The sequence below is a fragment of the Callorhinus ursinus genome, unplaced genomic scaffold (assembly GCF_003265705.2).
Source record: "Callorhinus ursinus isolate GAN/ISIS: 27379988/994484 unplaced genomic scaffold, GSC_fseal_2.0 scaffold4, whole genome shotgun sequence".
Taxonomy (NCBI): domain Eukaryota; kingdom Metazoa; phylum Chordata; class Mammalia; order Carnivora; family Otariidae; genus Callorhinus; species Callorhinus ursinus.
In genome coordinates, this window is record NW_027397066.1 from 137511506 (window position 1) to 137536265 (window position 24760).

The 24760-nt window shown below is 36.5% G+C and overlaps 1 long non-coding RNA gene across 1 annotated transcript in view; it reads right to left on the reverse strand.

The window, feature by feature from the left end:
- The window catches only part of LOC141372525 (uncharacterized), a 31493-nt gene extending 6852 nt beyond the window's left edge, over positions 1-24641 (reverse strand). Inside the window, exons 1-2 of the long non-coding RNA XR_012377802.1 lie at positions 24494-24641; positions 15832-15949 (exon numbers count right to left, since the gene is read on the reverse strand). This is a non-coding gene — a long non-coding RNA (uncharacterized lncRNA). The remainder of the gene's footprint in view (positions 1-15831; positions 15950-24493) is intronic.
- Positions 24642-24760: the final 119 nt, after the last annotated feature.

Consider the following 24760-nt stretch of genomic DNA (forward strand, 5'->3'; position numbering starts at 1 on the left):
TCATTTCACATACAGTTTTCACTTAATCTTATAACTACTTGAGAGTTAGGTATTATTCTCACTTCCCAACTAAGGCAGTTGTCTCAGAAAATTTGTGACACCCTTCAGAGCACAAAGTGCTAGATACGGAATTTGAACCAAAGTGGGTTTAATTGTTATTTGTGAGGGTTTTTTTTCTCTGAACTCCGTGGTTCTTATCACATCAGAGTTAAACAATAAATGACTGTATCATGCCTTCTCAAAAATACTTACTAACATTCCTCTTGACACTTCACCACTAAATATTTCAGCATGCATCTCCTAAGAAGTAAGGTGTTCTACATAACAAAATTATATGCATCACTTCAGGAAATTTAACACTAATATAATACTAATACCTAATATTCACACAATCCCAAATTAAAATTTCTGTAATTGCTCAAGTAATTTTCTTTATAGTTTTATTTTCTAAAATCTAGATTCACAAGAAGCACATATTGCCTAAGTTGTTACATCTCTTTATTCTCCATTAATGCAGTACAGTTCTTCAGCTCTGCTTGATTTTCCTGACATTGTCATTTTTTTAAGAGTGCAGTCCATCAGCTCTATTATATAATCCTTAATTTAAGATTTCCTTTTCTCTGATATTAAATATAATTTTTAAGTAGCAACAAGAGAGTGAAGATGGATCTCGGGTTCTCCCTCTTCCACCCAAGAAAAAAAAAAAAAAAGTGTGTGTATATAGAAACAGGTGACAGTGAAAGAAGTACATCTCATACAATAATCTTCACAAATAGCAGCCAAGGATATGATTCTAGTGAGGAAAATATGTCCCCTATAGCTACTCTGAGAAAAAAAAAAAAGGAAAAGTCACAATAATCTGTGAATTTTTAATAAAATCCTCAATTTGCAGAGGAAAAAGCCTGTGGATTATCTAAATAGACTACAAGAAAGAAAATTCTAAATCAGCTGAATTTGCCTATTTTTTAGATGTTTGAATATAACCAGCAAAAGAAATAAAATGAAATCAGTTAGATTTTTGGTGGAAAAGATAAAGTCAGGAATTGTTGATTTTCATCTTCAGTCCTCTATATAAGTTTCTTTTCTTTTCTTTTTTATTTTTTTAAAGACTTTATTTATTTATTTGAGAGGGAATGTGAGAGAGAGAGAGAGAGAGAAATAGAGCAAGTACAGCAGAGGGGAAGGGGCAGAGGGAGAGGGAGCAGGAGATGCAGACTCCCCACTGAGCAGGTAGCTTTTGCAAGGCTTGATCCCAAAACTCCAATATTAGGACTTGGGCAGAAAGCAAACCCTTAACCGACTGAGCCACCCAAGTGTACCTCTTTTCTCTTTTTTTAATTAGCTGCATGTAGTTTGTTTTACTTTTGGGAAAAAAAAGAAAAAATCAGAAATTTTTTCTCTAATAAAGATTTTTGAAAGACACAAAGGGATTACAATTCATAACTCTTAGCAACATTTATAAATTTTTCACTCTAATTCTCTACAATCCCACTGTCTCTGAACATATTTTCATTAGGACCTCCACACATAATTTTCCTGAAACCCAAGTGTTGAAAATATTTTCTCTAATTGAATCTTTTTTTCCTTTTATCTGTGTTGTAAACTGACTTGAACTTTTCTTATTGCTGAATGACTTGAATATTTAATTTTCCTTTCTTATGTGTTCAAATCTCTTCAGCCAATATTGAACCCAGAATTTCTACTAAATGAGGATGTCAGGATGGCAATCACATTAATTTGGAAGCATAGTGATAATGGACAGTAAGGAGAAGCTGAATCTACAATCTTTCCCCCATTTCCAGGCTACCACCACCCCCTTAGATACCACTGGGAACTGCCTTTGTTCATCTGTATCACAAAAGACTCAGAACTCATCTTGCTGAAATAGGTAATTTGGGAAATGACAGTCTCTAAACATATTATGTTCATAATTTCCGTACTTAGCACTAGCGCTAACTATAAACTAGCATACAATCTCGAATAGAAGAAGCTCAGAGTACTCTAAGAATCCAGCTGGTGGACCTAAGCTAGAAAGGCAGAGGAGACAGCAAAGGTTATCTGTAGGTAGTTCTCTTTAAGCTGAAACTTAAAGGATATGCAAGAGTTAGTTGGAAATAAAGACAAGAAAATTCACCCCAGGAAAAGAAATTGGAGAACAGTGAACTTGGCTGGGCTGTGGTGGGAAGAGAAGAACTTGGTAGGAGTAAGGAGTGTGGTATGAGATGGTGCTGGAGACATGGGGAGCCATCAGATCCTAAAGAGACTTGTAATACTAGATTAAGGAATTTAATCTCTGTTCTGAAGCCAGTGGAAACCTCTGCATCTGTTTTATAGTAAAATCAGTGAACTATGTAGTTTTGATCTGTTGACCTTGGCTGCTGCCTCCATTAAACATATTTATACCATTGTCAAGGCAGCATCATAAAAGTTTCATGTTAATTTACCTAAAGTTACCTAGCATGAGATTACAGACAAGCAAATAATTTTTTTTTCCTGGTCGCATGCATTGCAATGCAATAGAAAAGTATAGCATATTGGTTGTTATTATTTTTGGAAAAACCTCCTCTATCTTGCCAATTTTCTCCCAAAGTATACCAATATGTTTGTTTGAAATATATGTTCCTAGATGAATGCTGAAAATAAACACCCCAAACTGCAGAGAAACTAAGGAGCAAGCCAAGTCCATTTCTGACACAAACTCTTCTCTCTCCTAAAAAATCTTTCCTCACAATTATGGCTACTCCATACGTATATTTTTTTGCATATACTTTCTTATTTTGAAATTTTCCGTAATAATATCTTGCTGTGGCAAGATATCATTGAAGAATACTATACTTTTCTGGGGGAAAGGTTTGGTTTTGCCTTCCCTGAAAGGTCCTTCGATATGAAACCAGAACATAGATAGTGGGTATTAATGCACTTAGGCATGAGAAGAAACTCTGGTCTCTCTCTGATGTTCATATTTTTGGATCTTGCTTTCCAAGAGCCTAAATGTGCTTGTAGTTTCACTTAGGTTGGAGAACACATTTGGTGTCTTAGAGTTCTTTAGAAAAATGTGCCTAAGAATGGATTGGAATGTTAATTCTTTATTTGGGAATTACAAGACCAAGGCAGTGAAGATAAGGGGGAAAGGAAATGAGTCCAGGAAAAGTACAAAGAGAAGTGATGTGTTACTACACTGGTTACTGCTTTATAAGTTTCTTTATCAAAATACCATCAGTGGATTACAGCTGTACAAACTGCATTATCACTATACCATCGGTGACTCAGCACTTGCATGCATTCAGTCCAAGGGACTTTGTTGGAAGGGCTGCAAACAGATTTATACTTTGAAAGAAGAAAAAGAAAGAAGACATGCCTTTTTACTCTTATGTGTTACATTTCTCTTTGGTCAAGATTCACCCCATAAATTTCACTCACTTCATCTTGCTAACCATTCCAGAAGCCAGATTCCACAATCTCCAATTTGACATTTTAAACAAATCTGGGTGGCTTAGTCGGTTAAGCATCTGCCTTTGGTCATGATCTCAGGGGCCTGGGATCGAGTCCCACATCTGGCTCCCTGCTCAGAGGGGAGCTGGCTTCTCCCTTTCCCTCTACCCCTCCCATTGCTTGTGCTCTCTCTCGAATAAATAAATAAAATCTTAAAAAAAAAAAACCTGGCATTGGAAATGTACAATTTCTACAACATTCAACAAGGGACTGGTGTCATCAGAGAAAGAACAAGGAAGGTAGTAGAATAATCTGAAAGGATGTATGAGATTTTTGTCCAATAGAGATGTGCTCTTCCACCCAGAGGGGATCTAAGTAGGAAGACATACAGCCATATGATTTTGTACAAAAAAAAAAAAAAAAAACGTATAAGCCACACTTTATATAAAAAAAAGGTATACTATCATATCTTCAAATATAATTTTTTATGCATTTTATTCCCTCATTTTTCTCTCACAGTTACCCTGATGGGTGTTTTCTGCCTTGGTACTCTTCAAAGCAAAAAACCAAAGATTCAGAGAGAAACTCTGAAGGAAAATTTCATCCAAATGCCAGGAAAAGAATCCTGCATGTATGCAGACCTTTTTTTCTTTTTCTTTTCTTTTTTTAGAAATGACCAAATCAGGAACTGTGCAATCTAACAAGTTATCTGCCATAGTTTCATAGATCCTGACAGAAGATGCAAAATCACTGATAGCTTAGCAGGTGGTATCAACTTCATGTTCACATCAATTCTACTTCCTCTCATACCCCTAAGTCCCAAGGAAGTGGGAAAGAGCAGCCCAAGTAGTTGCTGCACACATAATGGGTTTCTGTTACAGCTAAGTAAACCTCCAAATTGATAAAGGAGTTCTAGCATCTGACCAACCTTTGCCCCACAGGGGATATTGTCTTTATTATCTCAGCCAGGAAACAAAGTTTCCGTCTAACCAGAAGTGAGACACTACCTACCTTCCAAAGCCATTTGCTATATTAACATAATTGAAAAAAAATAGTCCAGAATGAAGTAAACAAATCTGCTAAAACCTCTTGCTCAAAAGATGTGGAAAAATAAAAGAGCCATGGAGAACGACCTCACAACAAAGAGCAGGAAATTTAATTTGGAAGAAAAGTCCATTTGACCACAAATTAAAGACATGTTCTCCAGGCCAGTTTTCTTTTTTTTTCTTTTTTAGTTATAAGGTGAATATTTAATATCTACCTGTGTGATACTTGTTTATTCCTCCATTGTATTGAAAATTAGAGAAAGAAAGTAAAAGGGGTTATTGTCTTACTTCCAAACTTCACAAAATAATATTAGTATTCAAACCAGATGAAAACCATGGGTAAGTTTGTATTTTCAAGTAACTGGTAGCGTTGTGGATTTTAAAATAAGCCAACTGCTAAACCATCTATAGATAAGAAAAAAAAAAAAAGCTTGATAGGAAAACTGTCAAATCCTGAGCATTGTCTTTATAAAAATGTGGACTTCCTGAAATCAATTAAGTAAATAAATGACAACTTTATCAAGAAATAAAATATTCCCAATATTGCCACATATTAGTTTGAATCTCTTGGACTTTGACTAAATCTTTATGAGTTACCACTTAATTTGTGAAAATATAAGAATAGTTGTGCCAGGGCAAATTCTGTACATCAAAACAAAAACAAACAAAAAAAAACTTGATTAAATCTTATGTATCTACTAATTTTCTTTTACTCTAAGACCTGAATTTTCAGGGAGTGTTAGTGGGGAACCATGAGGTCCCTAAAATCAAATATGCTTTTAGGCCACTACCTCAACAAGAGAGAAAGCAATAGTCTGTGCTGGGTCTTTCCTCTTTCAGTATAGCTATAACTAAGTTTTCTCAGCACGTGGAATTGTAGAAACTGACACCTTGGAGAAAGTTATCCAGTGCTCAAGAGACTAGGAAAACCAGCACTGTTCTCTCTTGCCACTGACACATAATTGAAGTGGCCATGGGTCTATCTTGTTACTTCTTATAATATGTTGGCCCAGTGCAAACATGTTATGTGCGCTCCCAGTTTCCTTTGACATCTGTGATCTCAGTGTTGCTTGTTCATGAATTGATCTCTCAAGGGGTTGCCTAGTGTTTTCTTTCTCTATTTTCACCCTTTCTCAACAAACAACTCCCAGGAAGCTTTCTGTATTTGCATTAAGGTGTAAATGACTGATAAATTTGGGCTAACCAAATCATACATTGGTGCGTTTGTGTTTAAATAGATGGGAAATTTAAAACAGGGATTAGTCAATAAGTAGCAAAGGTTTAGGAGAGAATACAACTGACTCTTCTTGAGCTCTTCATGTGACCTGCATTATTCTAAATACTTTACATGTATTAATTGTGTTAATCCTTGTCAACCTCATAATACTTCTGTGAGGTAGGTACTATTGGTATTCACATTTTCAAGATGTGATTAACATATGAGTAAACAAAGGCACAGAGAGATTAAATAATTTGTTGAAGAGTCTTTCCATATCTAGTTAATGGCTGAGTTACAATTTGAACCCACTTTCTTCAGCATCTGTATACTCAACAACTATGTTAACTCTGGAAAGGCAGGAAGAAGAAAAAGGAAAATATGTTTTCTGGCTTCTCCAGAAATCATACCACATAAGCACCACATAATTTGTCTACTTCTAATGCCAGACCAGCCTTGTAGGAATATGTGTTTCTGTGTTCAGATCAGGAAATGCAGTAAGTCTGTCTTCACATCCCTTGCATATAGATATAAATTATATATATGTGTATATATTTATATATACACATATATAAATATATATACAATATACAAATATATATAATATATATTTATATATAAATATATAATATATATATTTATTCCATTAAATATTTATTGAGGATCTATTTTATGCTGGGTTATGGTACGTACCAGGAAGACTATAATAAGCAAGATAAATACAACATCAGATAGGAAGCATTTGGATGTAAAAAAGAAAATCTGACTCAAAGTGGCTTGGGCAACAGTGGTAATTTATAGGCTCACATAGCTAAAAAATCATAGGAAAACTTAGGGTGACATTTGATCCAGCACCTATATCTTTTCTGTTTCTTCTCTCTTCCTTCCATGGTGTCAGTCTCATCCTAAGCCTGGATCCTCTTATGGTTCCAGGACAACTGACAGTAGCTCTAAGCTACAGGCTGCTTGCTAACGTCCAGAGGAAAGAGGGAGCATCTTTGTCACAGCAGTTCTAGCAAACGCCCAGAGGTACACTCTGATCTGGCCAGGTTGGTCACATGCCTAGTCATGAGTCGCAAGGATCTGCAAACCTAATTGGATAAGCCTAAGTCACAGATTCCAGCTGTGGCCCAAGAAAGATGTCAGCTCCATCTGAACAAAATGGATTCCCAAATGGGAACTTAGGACTGTTAGGAAAGGGAAAGTCAGAGCCTACCAAATGGTTCCTGTTTTTAAGGAACTTAAAGCTTAGAGGAAGAGACTACAAATACAGTCAATCAAAGGAAATTGGGAATTGGGACATTTTACCAGAACAAAACACCTCTAGAGGACTGGATACATATTTTTTTTTTTAAGTGAGTTCCACTTAACAATCACCCAGAGGAACTGAGAAGTACCCAGTGCAGGGCTTGAACTCATGACCCTGAGATCAAGACCTGAGCTGAGATCTAGATTCGGACATCCAACTGACTGAACCACCAGGTGCCCCAGGACTGGCTACATATTTTGCACGGCCTTGTACAAAATGAAAATACAGGGCCCTTTTTCAAAAATTTTTTAGAATTTCAAGACAGTATTAAATCAAGTGCAGGGCTCTTCTAAGGTCCAGGTCACCTGCCCATAAAGCCAGCCCCATTCCTCTATATTGAGACCCGAAGCCTGAAAAGGAATTAGCCAGGTGGGGGTAACAGCTTGTGCAAAGGCTTGGTGGCAGGAGATCAGGCTCCCTGGAAAAGCTGAAGAGAGTTCAGTGTGGCTGCAACTTAGAGCACCAGGCGAGACAGGAAAGATGGAGGGTGGGGACAGGTCAGGCAGGATCCCCGTCAAGGAGGATTTGGGAAATAGAAGACTCCTAGGGCTCTTGTTTAGTGGTTCCTGTGAGCCCATCCATCACCATCCCTTGCTTATGGTAACAGGCACCCAGCAAAATTGACAGGCACCAAGGTTTCTCTATATAGTCCTGGAATAAAATTTCCCTACCATATTAATGCATATTAATTTAACTGGAGAATAACTGGATACAATCATAAATTATGAAAAGCATTACAGATTGAAAGCCATTATAAAGTAAACCTCTGGATTTGTTTTCCTACTTTCTCCAAGATTTCCCTCATTATTTAGTTGCACTTGGTACAGAATGGAAGTTTTCCTAAAAATCACAGGTGAAAAGCCCCAGAAAGAATATACAATAACATTGCAAATAAATATGATGTGTTAGTTATATCATTTCTAGCACATTTATTTTCTAAAAATTTCATGATATGTATTTCTGAAATAAAATATGCACTTACTGAGTGGGCAGCTCTTAGAATGTGCCAGTATTGTGGAATTTTTAGGAAAAATATTATTAAAATAATTTAACTGAGTATAAAGAATGTAACCTATATTTAAAATTTGACACTTGAAACTGACATAATCTTTCACTGCTCCTCAAATAGAAGTAAAGGCCCTAGAAAAGTAATTATTATGTAAATTCAGAAAAAGCTAATCATGTAACTAGACACCAAATTTCCAGTACTTTTGGCCATAGAGATAATCAGGTCTGGAGAGTATTAGCTACTTCACTAAAACAACTGAGGGGTTTATGTGATGATAATTATTCATAATAACCATTCTGGCATATCTCTCTTCTTTGTATTCTTATGAAAATATTGCTAGCATGAATATATTATACGGCCAAATTGAATGTGTAAGTATTAAACCAAGGACTACAACTCTGACTGATAATCAGAACTTTTTTCAAATGTTTTAAAATATAGAATCTTAAGATCTATTCCATTCATACTGAATCAGAACTCTAGCATTAGGTTCAGAAAATTAGAATATATAAGAAATCTCTCTAGATTCCTGATGTGCAGCAAATTGGAAGTCTCTCTGTAATTAATCTAAAACATTTAAAAGAATTCTGTTGGATATTTAATCCAATTCATGTTTGAATTTCAATTATAAGAAATATGCATTTATTGCTTCATTTTTGTTCACTAAAAAGACATCCACTGTTTGTCTTGTTAAATATATGACAAATGTTACATTATTAAATAAGGAGGTCTTGAAATGCATTCATTTTTATTAAACACATCATATCTTGTTGATAGGTGGAATTAAGGAGATGCCAGTGTAATCACATTGATTGCTAATGGAATTAACAGGTAAAGCAAACCTAATAAATATATTGGCAGGACTTCAACATCTTCAGAATATTTGCCCATGTCTACACTTCAGCTTTTACACAAACAAGGGAAAAAAAGTTTACTAACTTTCTTTGCAGGAACATATTACCATAGAAATTTGAACTTAAAAACAAAAATGTAGCAGGCCATGGGAGCAGACATCACTAAAACCAGTTAACAGAACATCTTATATTCAATGAGATTAGCACCACAGTGGAAATCATTTTTTATAGTTTATTAGACATACTGCCATAGACATATCATAATAAAATAGTCAATGGAAAATATATGTGAAATTTGATGAGGGATATAAAAGTATCTCATTATAGATACTATTTTTATAGATGGTCACCTAGTATGGCTCTAAGGTAATAAGACTGTATCTTACAAGAACCACATTTAACAGCCTCACCTTTTACAGTCTCATTCATTTATATTTAGGCATGTTATCCCAACTTACAAACAAAAGATATAAAATGCTACTTTGTCATTCATCCATTCTATCACTTTAAAAATTCCCACTAAACTATACTGAAGACTGATAGGGACCGGAAAACTATGCTAATTGCAGCACATGAAACAAGCATGGCGCCTGCCTTGGCAACTTTCCACCTATTAAGAAAGGTTAATGTGAAACCAATAATTACCAAGCAATTACAAGTGTTATAAGTGCTACAAAGAAAAAGAAGAGTTGCTACAAAGAAAAAGAAGAGCTGCTACGAAGGTGTCAATAGGGAGTAGAAAGAACTATAAGGAAGTTCAAGAACTCCTCCGTGGGAAATGGCATTCAGACTAATACACTGAGACTATATAGAAGTACAGGAGTTAGCCAACTAAGCACTGCCCAGAAAGGAAGCCACTTGTGTGAAGAATGAGTTATAGGAAGAGTGAAATGGAGCCTGGAACCAATTATGCTGACCTATGATTGGATCACCACTTGCTGACAGCAATGGCCAAATCAATTACACATCTTCCTAATGGCCTTTTCTGTTTCTCTTTCACCCTTGCCTCCTTCATTTCAGTTCCCTTCGATCCCTTCCCATAAAACCTTTGTCTCAGCCTCTTCTTTTGGGGGAACCCAGGTTTTAAAGTTATATTATCAAAGTCTCAGATAAAATATTGGGAAGTATTTACATAGGCACAAGCATGGTGCATGGAGCATGTCAGAGCACTCGTATTAGAAAAGCATCGTGATGCTTTCCTTTTACCATGTGAATGAATTTTTGCAGCGTCTCAGTCAGTAGTAACAAAAACAGCCAGAATAATACGAAAAAATAAAATACATGGAGATTTTAAATTATATTGTTATTGAGACACACACTGAGTAACTATAAGAGATTAAGATGTTACTCTAACTACGTGTGCTATCAAGAAGTAATTCAGACAATGTTGCAATATGTATGCCCCTCAAATAGAAGTAGAACCAGCATTCTGAGTGAAAAAAACAATCCAGATCAGACCAACACCTTCTTACCTGCTATTCTAGCCATATAGGTTACCTTGAGAGCAGCTTATTGTAAAATGCTTTTATTAAAATATTAATATTTTATTAAAATAGTTTATAAAAAATATTAAAATATTAATATTAAATATAAAATAATAAAATAATAAAATATTTTATTAAAATATTTTTAATTTATTTGACACAGAGAAAGAGAGACAGAGAGAGCATAAGCAGGGGGAGTGGTAGGTAGAGGGAGAGGGAGAAGCAGGCTCCCCACTGAGCAAGGAGCCCGATGTGGGACTCGATTCCAGGACCCTAGGATCATGACCTGAGCCGAAGGCAGACACTTAATAAACTGAACCACCCAGGTGCCCCTATAATGTTCTAATATTATTAAATTTATATTTATATCCTTTTAGTAATGTCCTTAACTTTTTCAAAGTCAAATAGGAATAGTCCATTATCAGATTACATGATTAAATATATTCATGTACTAGAGATGATAGTGCAAAATTGCTTTTTGTTTATTTCCCCTTGACACTTGTCAGTCTCTCTTAAATGGTGTTAGGGAACCTATTTTCTAGCACCACCGTCTCTGTCTCTTCTCTGTTTCCCTGTGTTTTATATCCCACTGTTTTACAACACTAAGACCATCTCTTCATTTTGCTGTCCCCTTGACACTTGTCAGTCTCTCTTAAATGGTGTTAGGGAACCTATTTTCTAGCACCACCTTCTCTGTCTGTTCTCTGTTTCCCTGTGTTTTATATCCCACTGTTTTACAACACTAAGACCATCTCTTCATTTTGCTGTCAGCCACTGGTAAGGGTTTCAACCCAAAGATTGCATCAATTTTCTCCTGGTTGAAGATTAGTGCTGTCAGGGTGTTAGGTCTTTCAAGACCCTCTACACGGAAGGAATAAATGAAGAAAAAAGCTTGCTTCATTCAGTTCTAAAGAGACAGATGTGAAAGACAAAGATAAATTGCTTACTAATATTATCTGTCTTATAACAAAAGTTCTTCTATCATTCTAGCTTTCAATGATTGTTGTCCTGGAGTTTAAGTGCATAACTACCCATCTCTTGGAAAAGAAAAAGGCAAAATAAAATCTCATCCTAATAAAATTTCCCCCAAGTGGAATCTTTGGATGATTGCAAAAAGTATTAATCTCCTTAAAGAATAGAGATGCTCTGGAAATGACGCCTGATTTATCTGAACCGTCTTTACAAGATTCATCTGCTGATTATAGATCAATGAAGTACTAGGTGGGTCTCCTGATGCCCTCAATTTGGAATTGACACTTACTCCTTCATTTTTTATCCAAAATTTACCGTCATCCTCCATAATAAACTTTACATCATTTTCCATGGTGTAATTTTATAATATTACCTGGTGCTTAAATGTCAAACACTGAAAACTCAGATTAAATTCTGAAGGAGACTCACCTGTGTAGAAGTAGGGCTTATTTCACAGCACCTAAGGTTTGAGAACACTAGGTTCCTACCCCAAATAATTTCCTTACCCTCTTATTTATTATTCATAGTCCACATGTTCACTTCTTGAAGGGAAGATTAGCTCTCTTACATCCTTGCTTGAGCACTATGGGCAGATGAGCGATGTCCTCGCCTGTTGCTTGAGGGATGACATGCACCATTAACCACCCCCTATAGCTCTATAATTCCTTGTAGGTCAAATATCCTTGGCTGTCTTTTTGACCTTGCCCCTTATTGCAGTAATTGCTTCCACAGTTAAATGCTGTTACCAGGCCTCTTTTGTGGGGATACTATCCACCTCCTCACTATCTGTAAGCCCATACTTTCGATGGAATTGTCTTTTGTCAGCCCTGACCTAGAGAGCAGAGCTACCAACTGAACTGAGTGATGCTGGTGGCCTTCCCAGTGCTAACTCATCATTGATTTGGAAAGTGATGTCTCCTCCAGGTTGTGTAGTGAAATGTGGCCTTTTGGGATTTTTCCACCTTTTACATAACATATGTACTCCTAATACATTCATGCCAACATGCTCACCTCTGTTTACCTTTAATCCTAATTCTATAGTGTCACACTGAAACTGGCATTATTATCTTACTTAATACAGATTATGATTTTTCCATGCTTCTCTAGCATATCTTGGCAGTGTGTTGGCATACTTTTCCAGGGTCCTTACTGGGGTATTAGATTCTACATCTGAAGAGGGTCCTTAGATCAATAACCTGCCTTTACTCAGAATTAAGTTAAATCTGGGCGCCTGGGTGGCTCAGATGGTTAAGCGTCTGCCTTCGGCTCAGGTCATGATCCCAGGGTCCTGGGATCGAGTCCCGCATCGGGCTCCCTGCTCCTTGGGAGCCTGCTTCTCCCTCTGCTTCTCTCTCTCTCTCTCCCTCTGTCTCTCATGAATAAATAAATAAAATCTTAAAAAAAAAAAGAATTAAGTTAAATCTCTCTTCATCAGGTGCTACCAGAAGTCAGTCCTGTCCTTAATCTCACAGCTCCTGCCAATACATATTGTCTATGTCCTGCACTTTCTGGGCTATGGTCCCTTTTCTCCTTCAGCAGATGCAGCACATCCCCAGCTGAATTACAGTGTGACCTAACCCAAGTGTTGGCCATGTGTGTGCAGATCTTGATGGCATGCATGTTGTTTTGCAGGTAAGAGACATCTTTATCATCTTCAAGCAATGGCAGAGCTCTAGCCCTATTGCAGAGGAGTCGGCTGCTTCTGCAGGCTCAGAGAGTTCAGAAAAAATAGATTAAAGAATTTCAACTCATCAACACTGTATCAACATCCTTTTTTTTTTTTTTCCTCACAAACAGGGTGCTGACCTTCACATGGCAGATCTACTTGGTTGAGAGTTTAACCTTCTTTGGAACTTTCTCTACTCTTCTGCAGCAGGATGTGACTGTCCCTGTATAAGCCACCAAGGAGGCCTTTAACTTTTATACTTGCCTTTTTAATTGACCATTATTCTCTGCTTTTATTTAGCTTTTTATGAGAGCATCAACTGAGCAAAGTAATAACCACCCAATTCCATTTTTCCCCCACATTTCTAAATCTCTGATACAAAGGGTATATCCTATCCACTGTCCAGTGGTCCTACAATGGAAAGCTTATTCAGAACACCTGTTCAGCCATAATGCTGAGGAAAGCACACAAGCAGACACCATCCTCCTCTTTACCTAGCTCCCTCTTAATTATCCTTCGTCTCTCCCCATAAATGCTGATTATTCAAGGAAGTGTGTTAGGTGCCATTCAGTTCTTCCATGGGACTGCATATACCCTCTACCATAGTACCTGACATGTTACATTCGCAGTTGCCTGTTTACTCATCTTTATCCCACACTCTGATATAAGCACCTTGAGATTGGCCCCTTATTCATCGTTAGTTAAAACTCTAGCTCGTCGCATAGTGCCGGAGACCCACTACTTAATCAATAAAGCTTTGTTTAAAGAACAAATAAGTTGATACAGTTTGATACTATGGCTTTCTCTTATCTAGATGTCCCTTGATTCAATATGCTAAACTAATCAGAGGAGAAAGAAAAAAGGAGTGAGTTAATGATCAACCAAAGCATTCATTAGATTTAGTGATAAATCTCTTTATGCAACTATAGTGTGACTAGACAGCACTACTTTTTAAAGCTAGCTATGTATATCGTATAAACATCACCTGTCATTATATTTAATTGGTTTGCAGACTTTAAATTCGGGATCTGTCAGCATTGTCACCATTGTTTAAATATACACCGTTCCATGAGTTATCTAAAATGGCATCATGATGAACTGGCTGTCTTACTCATCTTCTCTGACTGTCCAATGAGTCATGTCATATTTCCTGTCAAAATCTTTTGTCTCATTTTTACTAACTAAATGCTTAAACAGCTGACATTATTTATGGAAACATGCTGAAAGTGAGTTGAAAGTGTAAACCTAGTCCATTTTATAAGGTACAAGTATTTAGGATGAAATCTCCACAGTATTATGTCCAAGAATTATTTTATCTTCTTATGTAATATAGTTATGCTCTCTCTCTCTCTCTCTCTCTCTCTCTCTCTCTCTCTCTATATATATATATATATATATATATATATATATATATATGTATATACACACACACACACCTTCATGTGTGGTATATATATTCACACACACATGACTGTAATCACATATTTAAAATAAAAATATTTTCTTCTTTTTAACACTTACCCTGAAAGCTCTATAAACTGCTTTATTGTATACCCCTGTATAAGCACTGAAGCTCTCTTTCAATTGGTAGAGAGAGTATCTATTCTGGTATTGCTTTTTGCAACTATCAATTGTGAATCTTGATGCCCACCTTTCTTTCATTGATGTTACGTCCATTCACTCTATAATCGCTGGCTTCTGGAATTTTTTTTTTAAAGATTTTATTTATTTATTTGAGAGAGAGAGAGAATGAGAGATAGAAAGCACGAGAGGGAAGAGGGTCAGAGGGAGAAGCAGACTCCCTGCTGAGCAGGAAGCCCGATGCGGGACTCGATCCCGGGACTCCGGGATCATGACCTGAGCCGAAGGCAGTCGCTTAACCAACTGAGCCACCCAGGCACCCCTGGCTTCTGGAATTTGCTTTCTTTTGTTTTCTATATATGTCCTGTGCAGAATTTCAAAGTTTATGGTATTTGAGGAATAATCTTTTCCTGGACTCCATAATTACACAGAAAGCTAACCACTTAGAACTGCATATGGATTATGGGGCATCTCGGTGCAGTCAGTTGGGCGTCCAATTCTTGGTTTCAGCTCGGGTCGTAATCTTGGGGGTCCTAGAGTCCTCAGCAGAGTTTGCTTGAGAAATCCTCTCCCTCTCCCTCTGCCCCTCCCCCTGCCAAAATAAATAAATAAATCTTAGAAAGAAAAAAGAATTGCAGATGGATTATGGTTTAAATTTTTTGGTAATGAAACTGCTCAAGAAATAGGAACTGTGTATAATGTAGAAAGCAGATCTAAATTTGCTAGATATGTACAAAGCAAATCCTAATTTGTCCTGTAGACCATTGATTTATTCCAGCGAGAGAAACCCCATCATCATGCTTTGCTATTATCCCAAAGGGTGTGCTGATCTAGATGATTTGATTTTCTACTCTATCACTTCACATTTTTTTTTTTTACAATTTTAAGGAAATCCTTAATTAGGACTGAAAACACATGTTTTAGTCTTTATTTCTCCATGAAATCTAACTACACAATCTGGCTTAGTTTAATTTAGTTTTCTTGTTCTTCAGCATGTCAATAATCCATTTCTAACTCCGCGCCCAAATACAGGTTTCCCTCCCCACCTCCACCCCGCTATACAAAAGTAGAGCATTCTTATGGAAACTTTCATAAGCCAAAAAGGTGTAAAGCAAAGAAGCAATTACCATTAATTTATATGGAAAAAAAATGTGTGCATTCCCAGACCCAAAAAATAACCTCTCTTAGGCTTCTCTGATACCTTAGGGCAAATTTTGCTAATGGATACACAAAATACATGGAGGTAAATCACAGATGCTCACAGACACAGTTCAAAGTTGTGGCAGCTTGTGATGCGATGCTGAGTGTTGGTTCTCTGGGAAGGAGCTTCCAGATGCCTCTCCTGCTGCTTGGGATGCATGCTCCCTCCAGACGGACTTGCTGCAAACAAACACTGAAGGCCAGTTTTCCGTTTTGCCTTTTCTTATGAAAGTGAAAATCCTCTTTGGATTTCCTTCAGTTAGTGAAAACAGGTACTGGTGCAGTTCTGTCATAAAAGTGAAGTGTCATAATGTGAGCCTTCAAAAGGCAGAGCATACCTGTGATCTGTTTTCAGGCTCTTCTGTGAGAAATTTGACTGTGATGTCACAAGGTCAGCGGGGCTTATCTAAAAGAGCTGTGAGGATGAAAGTTTGCTATGTTATTTGAAATTGTTCCCAAGTTCAAGAATAATATTTTCAACTAAGCATCTAAGTCTCTCACTTGTAAAAGCATTAATTATTTAAATAAATAATACATTTATAAAGTGGACATACCATACATATCATTAACAAAATGTAGTGATGCCGTATATTCTGTGTTTATTTTTACTATTTCTGACATTGCCATGGTTGCCACCTCTGGAGACTTCTTAGGACATCAGCAGTCAAAATGAGCAATGGAACTGTCTGAAGTTAAAGCCAAAGACTGACTTATCTCAGGCAAAGAAAATAAAAATGTTAGAGGATATATTAAGATAAAGTTATCAGTGAAGTTATACACACTTAGTGATATGTAAATTAACAAAGGCCTATTCTTACATACATTGGTATATATTACATATATTACTAAAATTTACCATACTAACCGTAGTCTTATCATAAACTTCCTGATTTACAATCTTCAATTTTGAGCTGATTCCCACATTTAGGTGGGTAAAGCTGGAAATGGGGGAACTTTTTTATTGCAAGGCATACATTTTGGTTTCATGTAGTGATGAATTCCTGATATAATGTGTGCAAACCACATAGAACAATTAGAAGTCTTTCTATGTGCAAAGCATCCAAGATCAAGCATCATGATATGTGAGAATTCTTATGTACTAAAACTATTGACTTCGGGCTTCCTTTGTGGCGCCTATTTTGAGCTGGCTTTAGTTTCCTTGGAACATCTTATCTAACGTCCTTATCAAACTCTAGAGGAAATGAAACAATCAAAAGTAGAAAGAGCTTATCTCGTCCCTGTTAAGCAACTGGTGAGATATTCAAATGACTCAAATTTGACCCACAGGGTCTTATAAAGTAACATAAGTGTTAAGATTACAGTGATTGGGGGCGCCTGGATGGCGCAGGTCATGATCTCGGGGTCCTGGGATAGCCCTGCAACAGGCTCCCTGCTCACTGGGGAGCCTGCTTCTCCCTCTCTGCTCTCCATGCTTGTGCTTCCTCTCCCTGTCAAATAAATAAATAAAATCTTTGGGGAAAAAAATATTACAGTGATTAGACAAAATAACATAAAACAGTCATGGGTTCCAAACCTCCCTCCCCCATGACCCATGCGTCACTCCACAATATCAGCAAATGGCTAGCTCAGTGCTTCAGTGATGGCTACTTATTTGGCAAATAGCCAAAGTCCAGTTCCCCCATCAGTCAGTGCTAGGAATCACTGACTGGAACTTCTTTGTCCTTCATGTTCTCCCACAAAGGACTATCTAGGTATATTTAGTTCACGACCCCTTAATATGCATCATGGCAGCTTAGCCAAAGATATTTGGCATGCTTTTTCCCACCCAATATACCATCATCTGGCACAAGATACTCTAAGGCATAAGTAAAATGTATTCATGTTTATTATTTCACCGACACTGACAACAGTGTACAAAACATCTTATATGGTCCAGTTAACCAATTTTCTTATAAGCGAAGACATTATTTGGCAGATAATCCCCAAAACAGTTTATATTGTGAACATCTTTCCACAGTTTACCTGCCTATTATGCTATTTGCATTTCATCTAATGCTGAGCGAAACTAAAGGCGAACAAAATAAGAGTTTAACTTTTTCTTTAGATTTAACATGCACGTAAGATTTAGTCACAAAATAGTTTATATTTAAGTTTATACTTTTTTCATTTATTCAACATCCTTTGTATTCTTTTTTTATTATGTTATGTTAATCACCATACATTACATCATTAGTTTTTGATGTAGTGTTCCATGATTCATTGTTTGTGCATAATACTCAGTGCTCCACACGGAACATGCGCTCTTTAATACCCATCACTGGGCTAACCCATCCCTCCACCCCCCTCCCCTCTAGAACCCACGGTTTTTTTCTCAGAGTCCATCGTCTCTCATGGTTCGTCTCCCCCTACGATTAAGTTTATATCAAAGTAAGTAAATCAATACTTCATATTCTAGGAATTTTAATACAAATCCTTTAAACATGCCAGCAGTATATCCATATCTATGAGGTTTAAATCCCTAAAGTCAAGGGCGCCTGGGTGGCTCAGATGGTTAAGCGTCTGCCTTCGGCTCAGGTCACGATCCCAGGGTCCTGGGATCGAGTCCCGCATTGGGCTCCCTGCTCCTTGGGAGCCTGCTTCTCCCTCTGCCTCTCTCTCTCTCTCTGTCTTTCATGAATAAATAAATAAAATCTTTAAAAAATAAATAAATAAATAAATCCCTAAAGTCAATTACCTTAGGGTATATTTATCTTAAAATTTTAATCTTAGCAACAGCACAGTACACTTTGAAATTATATTAGATAATGGATACGTTGTGAACCTGACAATTAATAAATAACATGTTATATTTTAATATCCCTGAAGATTGCATTTAAAATCTAATAATTCTCTAAAGTAATCTGAGTTAAAGAGTCCTTACAAAAATTAAGCATTTGGATTTCAAAAGGAGCTTGTATACCTTAGGGCTATGACAGCCCATCTGAAATAAAACTTGACTGGATGGCACAGTGTCAATGTTTACTTGATGCTTTCAGAGAAAAATAACCCAATAATATCACTATAGTGTAGTAAAGACAATTGCATATAGCTTTTTTTCAATTTGATTTCTGTTCAGACATTAGAGGGGTAAAAAAGACCTTGAAGTCTTTTATGATAATAACTTTAGAGACAAGGGCTAACATTCTTATAACTTTGGCTCAGAAAAAAGTAAAAAGATCAAAGAGATTTATTGACTAGAATTTTTTTAGTACATGTCAAACTGGATTTTAAATCATCATATCAAAATGCATAGCTAGATTCCTGTTCCAGAACAACCATCAAAATGAAAACACAGTCTCATTCAGTTAACATTTCTATCAAATCTAGGGACACAGAGTTTTATAATTTACCTAAATATGGATGTAAAATTTCATGCATTTAAATAACTTTAACATTTCAAATAGATTTCACTTCCAGTTTTTTTAAAATAAAGTGAGATGAACTAAGAATTTATATTCAAATTAAATACCCCCTGCCATTGAAAGTGATGGAAAACATAGTTGCCCATAAAATAAAAAATATCTTTTTAGAAGCTGAATGCTACAAACATAAAAGTGTGACTAATAATTCACGATCTTCAATTTTAGCAAAAATTCAGTGCCCAGCGGTATCTACAAATCCTTAGTGTGTTCTCCAACTCTCCCAGTAGTTCTTGAAAATCTTCACCAATACAGCTATGTATGATCTCCATCTCTCAGCATACCACCATTTTTCTGATTTCTGTGAGAAAATATAGTCCAGCAGATATGAAGTCCCACATCTTTCTCTTAAAATCATTCTAATTGGACTTCACTTTCTTTTTCCCTCTGATTTTTTTTCTCCCTTGAGGGCTCTGCATGTACACTCGATTTCATTATCTCTTGCCTATGCAGTGAATTACTCCATAAATTACTTCTCTTCCCACTATATTATCCCCACCATCTTCCTATAGATTTGTTTCTCAAACTCTGTATATAAATATGATAGTATTTTAATATGGGTATTAAAAAATAAACTTGTCTTGGGGCACCTGGCTGGCTCAGTTGGTTAAGTGCCTGATTCCTGATTTCAGCTTAGGTCATGATCTCAGGGTCTTGAGATAGAGCCCCACGTTGGCCTCCATGCTCAGTGCAGGGTCTGCTTGAGAATCTCTCTCTCCATCTCCCTTTGCCACTCCCTCCCTAAAATAAATAAATCTTTAAAAAATAAATTTTGTCTTATTCCCACATCTCCCTACAGTTAGTCCTATATATCTATATACCCACCCATTTATAGTCATGTTTCTATGTGCAATCATTTATTTAGTTTGTACTGGATCTTCATACTTCCTTGCCTCACCCTTTTATAACATTAAGTTTTCTCTTAGTCTTTCACTTAAACTTCCTTTGCCAGAGTTGTTAATGCAGACTAACTTCCAAATGCAAAAATCATATAGTCCTTTTTTATGTTATCTTCCTGCATTTAACAATCCACTGTTTTATCCTTCAAATTCCACTTTCCTTTAGCTTTGATTACACTTCCATCTGGTTTTCCAGATACCTTTTCAAAAACACTTTCTTAATTATCTCTTTCTCTGGCTACCTCTTAAACATTAGTGTTTAATTCTATATGTCTTCTACAAGTGATCATATTCACATCTATCACTACAAGGTTAATAACTATGCTAAATATTGCTAAATATTTAGAGTACTAAAATACTAAAATTACATGAATTAATATGTAGAATGCTTGATTGTTCTGTTGCTCCAATCTTCTAGGTGACCAGTAAAAAGCGAGTTTAATATATACTTATGTGTGTGTGTGTGTGCATAAAAGTTACATAAATTAAGTGCAATCTGGTGTTGAACAAATCTGCGTTGAAACGATAGGTCTGCTTTATAGTAGCTGAATGACTCGGGCAAGTTACTTAACCCTCATTCAATTTAAATTCTCTTATTTGTAAAATGGGCCTAAGTAATAGTACCTACTCTACTGTGTTGTCATAGAGATTATATAGGATAAGTACTTAATGAAGTCCCTGATGTTTAATAAATTTTCAAAAAAGACAAACTGCTAACATTTTCATCCACAATTTTATCAAGCAAATTTGACACTTGACGTTATTACAGTAGATATGCCCTGAAATTAACAAAGTTAGATGTCACATTGAAAATGAAAGAGAAGAGGGTCAGAGGAAGCCTTCATTTTACCAAGAGGCTCCAGATGTGGAGATACCCTTGTCAAACAAAAAACAAATTCAGACCTAAGGGAGAGACTTTATTTGAAAATACTATTGGAATAGGGGAAGAGTGACAATTACAATAGGGAAAATTCTCCAATAATAAGACCTATAAATGCTTCAAAGATTGTGCAGAAAAGGATTCTGTTTTATAGGGAAGAGCAGACAAGGATAGAAAAGGCCAGGTATGGGGGAATGGAATGAAAAGGTGGAGTGATTGAATAGTTCATCAGGAAATTTTTTGCTGTCTGTCAATTCTCAGGAAGGAACTGTGAGCGTGAGGAAGGTTGTTTCACATGCTAACAGCTGCTTAAGCTACCCAGCTTGCCTATACACTAGGGTGGGTCAAAGTTTGCGTCCCTGGAAAGAGAGAAACCTGTCTAAAATTTGTGGTAAAGTCAAGTTAATGGGCATTTCGTCTATATTGGTCAGTAGATACAAACAATTCAGCTATTCATTGGTGAGACACAGAAATAGAATTTGTAGCATATATGTCCAGCCTTATCCTAGGTAAATAAGAGGGTCATCCTCAAATCTAATCTAGATAACAAGCGAGAAGTGTGGTTCTTTGCAAAAGCCCTTTCCTGGAGAACACAAAGAGTAGGGGGACTTACTTATTTATTTTTCTTTTTTTTTTTTTTTGAGAGTGGGAAAATGAGAGGAAGAGTGGGGGGGCAGAAGGAGAGGGAGAGAGAGAATATCAAATAGGTGTCACCCCTAGCATGGTCGGGCTCTATCTCACGATCATAACCTGAGCCAAAATCAAGAGTCTGAAGCTTAACCGACTGAGCCACCCAGATGCCCCGAGTAGGGAGATTTCCTCTCTGATGTTTTCTGAAAGTATAGGGCTTGGGTGAAGCTCAACATTGTCACTCTTTTCTTGACTTTGGAGCTTTGGTACAACTCATGGGATTCCATGGTTAGTGGCTGACCCAGGCAGGGTGGGGATCTGGTTTTCCATGGTCACTGGACAAGTGGTGATAGGAATAAGGCATGAATTTTCAAGAACTTATGCATTTATTATTTTAAAAGTTTTCACCTTCTAAATGTTAGGTATTTGGCGTGGGGGGTGCTCTTAATTATCTGCTTCAGGTTCTACTGTTGCAGTGGTTACCTTTTTTTTTTGTATCTTATTTTTATACTCTGCTAATTTCTATAATTGGCACTGGCATCAAGTAAATTGGGAAAGAAAACTATCTGTAGACATGCTCCACTTTGATGTTAGGAATAGACTTTATGAGAAAAGACTAATGATGAAGTTGATTTAAAAGATTTATGCATAGTTTATAAAAATGTAGTTGGCTCTTTGGTCTTCTTACCATTAATGTTAGGTTTCTGCTATATTAATATTTATGTTATCATCTTTTTCTATTTTTCAAAAATGGGCTTAATGTATGTACCCCTCCTCCCCAAAAAGGAAACTCTTCTGTAATTAATTACTACATAATAGAAATAACTACTATGTTTTGGTGAGTTCATTGGTCATTTCATCAGTGTTCTTACAGAAGTTGATCACCCATACTCCAGAAACAAAAATCAACATCAAATATTTCACTTACATACACAATAGTTGTGTGGTTTTTCATGGAGATCTCCTTCCTTAAGGCCTCGACCCTACTATTATAATCTAGACTGTTCCTCTCTTGCCTGCCACACATCTGTCATCCTGGGACTCCTCTCCTTACTTCACTCGTGAAAACTATGATTATTCATAGTTTCCCTTTCTGAATTTACTCCTTTATTTTTACAGAAGACATTTTCTAATGGTTTCTTCTTTAGTCTCTCTGTTGATAACTATTTTATTCATCTATTAGTAGAGGGAAAGAAAAAGAACACGCACACGATCAATCCCTATTTTTAACTCTTTTCTCTTATAAATAACATTTAAAACTTTTTTTACAGATTTCATTTATTTATTTGTCAGAGAGAGAGAGAAAGAGAGAGCACACGAGCAGGGGGAGTGGCAGGCAGAGGGAGAAACAGGTTCCCCTCTGAGCAAGGAGCCAGATTTGGGATTCGATCCCAGGACCCTAGGATCATGACCTGATCTGAAGGCAGACACTTATCCTACTGAGCCACCCAGGCGGCCCTCATAAATAACATTCTTAAAAGAATATGGAAACCAGGCCCAACTGATAAAACTGACATTCTGCCTTAAGATGTTTGCTTTCATCATCAGCTTAAAAACACAGAAAATCCCATAAATTCAAAACTAATTGAATTTATTAAGCATTATATTTTTAACCAAAGAATAATATTTGTATAATCTTATTAATCTAAGAATAAAAATTATTTCAGGTGTCAGTATTATATACATGACAAACAGTATATAACTAAAGGAAGAGAATTTGGGGGTTTCTACAAGAAGAGTAAATAACACAAAGTGTTGCTCATCTCCAAAAGGATAGAAATTGTAATTCCAACTATTACAAGCCTGGTTTCTAATTACACAATAAGACCAGAACTATGGAGAAATACAAGCTTTAGAAACCTAAAAATGTTATTTTGTTTTGAATCCCAGTTTTAATTTTTTCATGCTTAACTTTCTTACCTTGACAAATAGCACTCTTTTTCTTTTCTCCTCTTCTGTCTTTATTTTTTTTAAGATTTTTATTTATTTATTTGACAGCGGGAGAGGGGAACACAAGCAGAGGGAGTGGGAGAGGGAGAAGCAGGGAGAGGGAGAAGCAGGCTTCCGGCTGAGCAGGGAGACCAATGCAGGGCTCAATCCCAGGACCCTGGGATCATGACCTGAGCTGAAGGCAGACACTTAAGGACTGAGCCACCCAGGCGCCCCCTCTTCTTCTGTCTTTAACTGATACACCACATCAATGCAAAATAGTTCCATATGACCAAATAGAGATCAGAAAAAGGGACCTTTAGATGATTTTCAAAATTGGCATTTAAACTAGTTCTCAGTTGAATATTGAATAACCAAGAATAAATAAAATAATAACAATCCTATTCACAAGCTGTTCATACTGTCATGAATAAAAGTAGCTAAAAAATGAGACCCTGTTTGTTCTGCTCACTTGAACAGCCTCAGAATTTATCTGAGTGCCTGGCACGTAAAAGTAAGTCAATAAGTATTTGTGGCTGAATGAATACTCTTTTTATCAGTTTTCAAAATCATTGCTGTCATCTGAGGATTCTACATTATATAAGCTAATTTTCTGTCAAATCCCCTTTATTATCTGTTTCTTTATATCTCCGGAATCAGTTTTACCTCCCTAACCTTAGACTTGTGGCTTTGTCCAAACCCCGACATTACTTCCTGACACACAGAAATACTGCGGCTACTTTCTTATACTGTTCTTTTTTAGAATTTTACAACTGCTGGTGTTATTATTGCTGTTATATGTTACTATGATGTCAACAAAGATGCTGCTGCTGCTGCTGCTAATGATGAGGACTGTGAAGACCATATACCAGCGTCACATCCTTCTTAAACCAGATTTATCTTGCATCCCTTTTAGGTATCTTTATGGAGGGTTCGTTGCACTTTCAATAAAAGCAAAGCTACTCACCATCTCTTATTCTTCCGCAGAGGCATATGCAAGTCATCTCAATTTCTTCATTGTTTTCTATTCAAAGCCTTTTCTCTCCGCCAGTTTCTTGCTCTTTTCTTCAGTTCCCCAATGGGACAAATAGCACACTTTTTTTTTTCTTTTCTTTTTTTTTTTTTTTTTTACAACTTCTGGTGAGGGCAGAGCTACTGGCTTTGCTTTTATTCAGTCAGGATCCCAACATAAAAGAGTAGACTAAAATTGGGATCTTTTGGACAGTGTATACTT